The sequence below is a fragment of the Centruroides vittatus genome, unplaced genomic scaffold (assembly GCF_030686945.1).
Source record: "Centruroides vittatus isolate TY-2023 unplaced genomic scaffold, ASM3068694v2 contig_392, whole genome shotgun sequence".
Classification (NCBI taxonomy): Eukaryota; Metazoa; Arthropoda; class Arachnida; order Scorpiones; family Buthidae; genus Centruroides; species Centruroides vittatus.
Genome location: NW_027122208.1, coordinates 1,151,098 through 1,158,542, shown reverse-complemented (window position 1 = coordinate 1,158,542; position 7,445 = coordinate 1,151,098). Strand labels below are relative to the sequence as shown.

The following is a 7,445-nucleotide window of genomic DNA, read 5'->3' as shown; positions in this document are numbered from 1 at the left end:
GTAAGATGATTATATATTTTTTAACCTCGCCCAACCACTATGCTAGTTGCGCTACGATGAATTTGTCTGGAAGTGTTAACACGAATTTTGCCTTGTTAATTCTAACCTTATTTCGCTTAATATTCGGGTCAGCTCCAGTTTTTAGTCGATTTCGTGGAGTTTGCATTATCATTATTTGAAAGCAAAAATTTCTATATTTCATGTAGAACAGCTGTAATTTCAAATGAATTAACATAAGCATATGCATATTGTGTTTTTATTTATTCTTTAATTAAATAATTTTATAATTATTTAATGTTAGTCAGTTATAACACACTGCAGTTTTGCAACATTGACTGAAGCAATGAAATTTATAGATGAATAATCAAAATACAAATATTGGATGAATGTTATTTAATAAATGTATCTGGGGCATAATGCCGTTACGTGAAGTAGTTTTATTTATAGATATAAATAATACTCGGTCGTCTCTCGTGTGGAAGACCTCCTCCGGCGTACCGGGTTAAATTTGAAATGTTACCGTAATTGAATACGTAAGTGGCGAGTTTTGTGGGACTCGTCGCTAAGTCGGCGGCGCGTGACGAGTCCTCTGTGGAGTCGAAACTTGGCATTTGCGTGTTCGGTTATGGAAATGTTATATTTGAATATTTATACTTAACTGTCTAAATATTTGGGTGTGGCGTGTACAATTATTAATTTTTTTATTTTGTAAATTAGATGCTTTTATTTAAAAAGAAACTCCTTTTTTTTTCAATATTATGTGATAAATTTTAAGTAATGAAGACCATTCTAACAAGTTGCAGTCTGTTAATCTTTTTTTAATTCCAGTTAAGGACCGATAGCAGATGATTTGAAGACGAAAACCTTTGTTAAAAAAGGAACGAACTGACGATACACCTTTACAAATAATAAAAAGACAATAAAACTATACATAGATGCCAACCTTCTATTATAGGATCTGACATCACTAAACAGATTGAAACATTGTCTTGCTAAATGTCTTAACAATGGCAGTCAGATTTAAAACTTGTACTTAGTTATAAATGGTTACTTTGGTGATAGTCCTTTGGAAATTGGATGATTGGAGAAGAATTTACATAATTTCACACAAACCCAGGATTATTTACATTTTAAGAGCCGCCGCAAACTAGCACTTTGCGAGGGCAAAATGCTAGCAAATGTGCCCTAGCACAACCGATGACGTCAAAGGCTCCGCCCCTCTCTTCTTGCTCACGTGGTTTTTCCTTTGCTAGAGCAGCAATACGAGAGTACTCTCGCTGTTCACAGAATTCAACAACGAGAGCATTACGCTAGCAAGAGAGAGCAGCGGAAAATGGATGACTACATAAACATGCCACACGTCGAAAAAGAAATAATAGAATTTTATCGATGTACGTAAATTACATGATTAATACATTCAGTATTGAAAAGAAAATGGTATAAACGTTGTATATTAAAATAGTTATTTATAAATAGGCTTAAGCCTAATTAAGCTTAACTAATAGGCATATTTTTCCTATTCTGTTTCAAAGTTCGGAACGAAAACTGACAGATAGGTTCCGTTATAATAACTGACGGAACGAAAACTGACAAGTATAGGTTATAATAAAATCTTTGTTCTATAGCCAATCCACATCTGGATTCCACGTCATGTGGACTAGTTACGCGAGCAAACGTTGTGTAGTTTGCGGCTGCTTCGTGCTCGAGTAGCTTACCTAGCAAAAATAGCCCATAGCATCATGGGAAAAAAGGCGGGGCTTAGGAGCGCAACCGAGAGTACGCTAGCTCTTGCTTCCTGTAGTTTGCGGCGGCTCTAAGTAATGAAGGACATTCAAACAAGTTGCAGTTTTAAGTCCTCTTTTAATTTTGGAATTAAGTAAATTTTTCTTTAGCACCAGATTTCCACTAGGGGATTCTAGCATCAAGTTAAACATCAATTATGACTTTTAGACCTGATCACCGTCAAAACATTTAGTTCTGTTTTAATCTGTTTAGTAGTGCCAGATCCTACAGTAGAAGGTCAGCATCTATGTATAGTTTTTTTTTTTTTTTGTCTTTTTATTGTTTTTAGTGGTGTATTGTTGGGTTTTTTATATTCAAGTCATCTATCAGCCCCTGACTAAAATTAAAAAAGGGTTTAAAAAAGGCTGCAGCTGTTTGAATGGTCTTTATTACTTAAAATGTAAATACTCTTAGATTTGTGTGCAGTCATCTGATAGTTATGGGAACTGTTCAAATGTCTTGATTATATTTATAATCAGTTTTTCCCATGGTCTGAAAGCTATAAAAAAGTTATTTTAAAGCTTTTAGACCAGCAAAACAATTTTTTTCATTAGTTTTATTGATTTTTAATTTTGGTAGATAGTAATTACTATCCTATAACTTTAATAAATGTGTGCCTAAATAAGACTACGCAGGGTTTTTTATGTGATGATTTTGCGCGGACCACGAATTGAGAACCACTCCACGAAGCCACGTCGAGTGTTCTGCAAAAAAATAAATATACAATTAAAAATTGTTGCAAAAGAAAAATCAATACAATGTAAGATAATTTTTGTATGGGAATGTAATTAGCAAATGCCAATGTCGTCATCTACTAGACCGAGTGTGCTCGATTTCAAAAAGGTTTGCTACCCCTGCTTTAAAGCTGATGTATTGTAAGTGTTCTGCAAAAAACATGTCAAAGTTTAGCATCCTGTGGAAAACAACGTAAAAGTTTATTGTTTCCCGACTTCGAAAAGATTGAGAACCATTGTTGTAGAGTATAGATAATTTTTAAGTGATGATACAAGTTGTACTTTGGTTTTTTAGAAATACATTGATTTTTATTTAGCACAAAATTCAATCAACTATAGTGAGTTTGAAAAACCTATCTACAGTGAATGTGACAAAATAAAGGTACCCACATTGCTGTTCAATACTGTTTTGCACAACTCAAAACCAAGAAATGGTGATTCTTTATTTAAACTTAGACTTCCTAATGTTTTTAGTCTAATTAATACAACCATCCTCAGGAAGTCAAATATGAGGAAATAGAATGTTACGACGGAATGAATTCAAAATTTGAAAATTAACTGTTAAAATGTAAACATAAAATAATCAAGAAATAAAACAAAATAAAATGTTGATGATCATCTCTATGCATATTGTCCCATTCTATGTCTTCTTCTATCACAAGAGAGTCTGCATCTCTATAGTTTAGGCAAACTCTTTTTATTTCGTGTTTATAAATCTCTATTTTTTTTTTCCATGAAACCCTGGACTGAGGATGTGATGTAACATATGACTTTAGCATTTTCCTACAGAACTGTTCTCTATGCTTGTAAAGTTAGCTAATACGGTATTCATCTACTGATTGTGTGCATCATATTTGTGTTCATATAACCTTTGTACAAAGTTCCTCTCTGTGTAATGTATGCATGCTGTCATCATATTGGCACTTCTGATCCTGGCAGGTATCATTTATAAACCTGTTTAGTGTGTGTCCAGGATCCCTTATGATCTTGTATATTGTGTTTGTAAATGATTTTAAATGTTGCGTTTCTTGGCCAACTTCTTATATATTAGTGCCATTGTCTTAGAGAATATGAATTTCTTATAATTATCACATTGATGTTGTCTGTTGTGATGGAAAATCTGTCTTCTTTTCGTTATCCTGGTGAGGTTATTTCCATATCCCTTCAAGTTCTGTATTTCTGTGCACAGAAAGGCAATAGTTTGTAAATCTTGTCGGTCATTTAAGTCTGAATGTAAACACAAGTCACTTCTTTCCTTAGAGAATTCTCCTTTTTTGTTCCAAGAAATAATAAAGAATAACTTTATATTGAAAATGACATAACTTCTCAAATATTTCCTTTTATATTTCATATAAACAAAATAAACAACACTACTTTCACATAAAGATTGTGTTCATATTTGAGGACAAATAATAAATCAAATAAAGCAGAAAATAAAATAATTAATAATAATAATAGATAAATATTTGTGAGGTGGTTTTATATATTTGTAGTCTAATTTGAATGGTTACAGTATTTACAAACGATGATCACTATTATATGTACTGTTTAGTTAAATATATGTAATTTATTAAATATGCTTTATCAGCATGTTATATGATGTGTAATTTAATTTCTTATGCTATTTGATAAGATATGGAATGAAATAATTTATCTGTTGTAATTGTGTGAATGTTGCTGATTTTATTGCACACTTTTTAGAAATAATATTAAATTTCTAAAACTTAATTTTTAATTTTTTATTAATAATTTAATATTAAACTTAAGTTAGATTGAAGATTTATTTAGTTTTCTTCCTAAATTATTATAAAAGTTCAAATTTTTAAAATACGGGCTAGAACGGGAACGGGAAACCCGCGGCCTCCCGGCCGCATGCGGCTCGCATTAATATTTTTTGCAGCTCACGTCGCAGAAAATAAGAATAAATATATCAATTTCCCAGCTTAAGGAAGTGTGCAGCAAAAATTAAAATGTTATTTTCTACGACTTACGTACGCGAATAGTTTTTCCGCAACGAATTTAGTAAAAATTAAAACAAGAAACCGGCTAACAGATACGTCGAAACTAATTTAAAACTAGCAGTGACTAATATTTAACCAAATATTTCCGACATATTACGTTTACATCAGTTCCAGAAGCAAAATTAAGTATACCTATGCTAATTTATAATTATATATGAATAAATAATTGTGGTTTACCGGCATTTTTTTTCTCTTTTCTCTTGTATGCGTCAGTTCAAAAGTTTTAAAATGCATCCCTTACATAGAAAATGGTTGCCCATCCCCAAGCTAGAACGTGACCAGTTTGAGCTAACTAATTTTTAACTTGCAAATCTCTGTGCTATTAAAAGAATTGTGATTATGAGAATGATACTTATGATAAGTTTCAAATTAAACTTTCAATGTCCTTCAGGTTTATTTTTACATTGATAATTAGAGAAAAGTATTAAATAATGAGTAGCTTATTTTACTAAATTTATATATGAATCTATAAATAATTTTTAAACATCAATAATTTTTGTTAGGAGTAATTTAAAACTTGTATCTCTTTAAAGTTTAAGTGATCCATTAAATAAAGTTCACTTAATAAATGATTTATAGTCTGAAAAACTTATAAATATTTTTAAATAATAGTTTTATTTACTTGTATATTTTTAAAATTTTGATAAAATATTTTCTTTGAATTTTTTAACTTTGATTATTGACCAAAAACTATGTATCAAAATTATTATTAGAAATTAAGAGATTAAATATTGATTTCTACTAATTAATCAGCATGCATTATTTCTTAGCATTACTTATAAGACAGTGAAAATATATAATTATGATAAAATAATACACGAAATATTAAATTTTCCAGTAGAAATGATACAATAGTTTGCTGAAAGTAAGGCATTGAAATACAAAACTTATAAGATTTAATATTACAAATAAAACCTTACACTGAACAAAAGAGTAATTTTATTTTGATTATTGTTTGCAGTCTTAGTTTAGTATTAATATAAAATAAATTAATAGTTATGCAATTGGAAATATAAATAAATATAAGATGGCAATTAACTGTTGTCTTAACATCTCATTATAATGATATATTTGATATGTAAATATATTATGTAATTGATAAGCATGTCAATTTTTATAACAATGGTAAATGCTAGGGTATGTTGATATATGAACTTGCATTAATGTTAAAAAAATTAAGAAATTAAAAAAAATGCTTATAGTAACATACAGAGAGAAATTCTTTTTCATCACAATTTTCTTAACTACTGTTTTGAAATACTGTAATGCAATTTCTGTCAAGAATTGAGTTGAAGAAAATATTACAAAATATTAGGTTAAAAAAATACTATCTTGATTATCACTAACATATGCTATAATTTAAAATAAATACTGATTTCTTTATGTAATTAAAAATTTTACTTGTAATTAATGCTGCAATGATATATTTTTTTTTATCTATTGTTACCAACAGCATAAAGCTATGTTTATCATTTTATAAACAGTTGTCAAACATATTTTCAACTTTTAAATGAGGATTGGAAGTGGTATTTTTGCCTATTAGAGATGGGAAGTAATTAACTACTAATGTATGTTAATTAAACTACTAAGTTAACTAATCTCAATATAGTTAATTACTAGTTACAATTTATTAATCAAACTATTAGTTAATGTTTAGTTTTAACCTCTCTATTCTATAGCTATTTTCTTTTAATTCACGATACTGTTGCCTTTGAGTAATATATTGTGTTAATATATTAAACAGAGTAAATATATCTTGATTTTTATGAAGATTGATGCAACCTTTGTCAAAGTCAACAAATTTGGTTCATTTTTTTTTACTCATTTTTGAGCAATATAGTGTTTTGAAATTTTAATATTGCCAGTTCATAACAGTCAAACTCAAACAAAAATAACCAATGAGGTTTTGTTATGCTTTGCCATGCACATGTTCAAGAAAATACATGGCTTGCTATTTAAGTATATTTTTACTTTATGTACTTGCTTTCAGCCATTACTTATTATTCTGCTTCTTAAATTTAAATAGTTGGCAGGAATTTTTATGAAAACTAGAAATTTAGAAAGTAATAATGTTAGTTTGTGTGTTACACAACTATCAGTATGTAAAGAATAGGTTTTAAAATACAGCCCTACTCTTTCCAGAAGTGCCACAGTGGAACATCTGTTTTCTTTGTTGTGAAAAGTTTTAACACCTAGACTAGGGGTGGGCAACCCTTGGCACATGTGCCAAACATAGTATGCTAATGACTTTTTCTGGCATGTGACCTAGGACTCTCTTTAAAAATTGAATATCCGACGTCTTTACAAAGTTGTATATTCAACTTAATACAATTTCATTGAGTATCGTGATACAAAATAAAAATGCAATAAACAAACAAACATTATCAACTTTTTTAGTAATAATAAGTAATAGAAAAATGAAACTTCCTGTTTCCAGGACATCTATCTGTGGTATATATTGACTTATCACTTTTATTCCATTCAGTTTAATCATTCACCAGGTAGCCATTATTGTGTTTCATACTTAGCATGATAGAGATTCTACTTGGACAATACTAACTGTGTCTATTTTAGTAGAGATAGGTGGGGTAGTATTCTCTATATAAAAAACTTTTGTCTACTGGTTTTTTTAAACCTTTTGTCAAGGCTCCATTAAACTTGCTTGGAACTTGAACTTCAAATCCTACGACACTCCAGAAAACTCTGTCAAAGTAAAAATGTATGTGACTGACTTATTAAATCCATAGATGAATCCTCCAATCTTCCCTATTTTCCCAAGGTTTATCATCCGTGCTATAGAGAATTCACTTTTGTTAACACAAATGCTATTTTCAAGGAAAAATGATGTATTATGCTGTACAAATTTTATCAGTTTTAAGTATTCTCGTGTATAGCAAAATGACCACAG

The 7,445-nt window shown here is 29.7% G+C and overlaps 1 protein-coding gene across 1 annotated transcript in view; it reads left to right on the top strand.

The window, feature by feature from the left end:
- The window catches only part of elm (calcineurin like EF-hand protein 1 elm), a 33,503-nt gene that overhangs the window by 139 nt on the left and 25,919 nt on the right, over window positions 1-7,445 (top strand). The window lies entirely within an intron of this gene.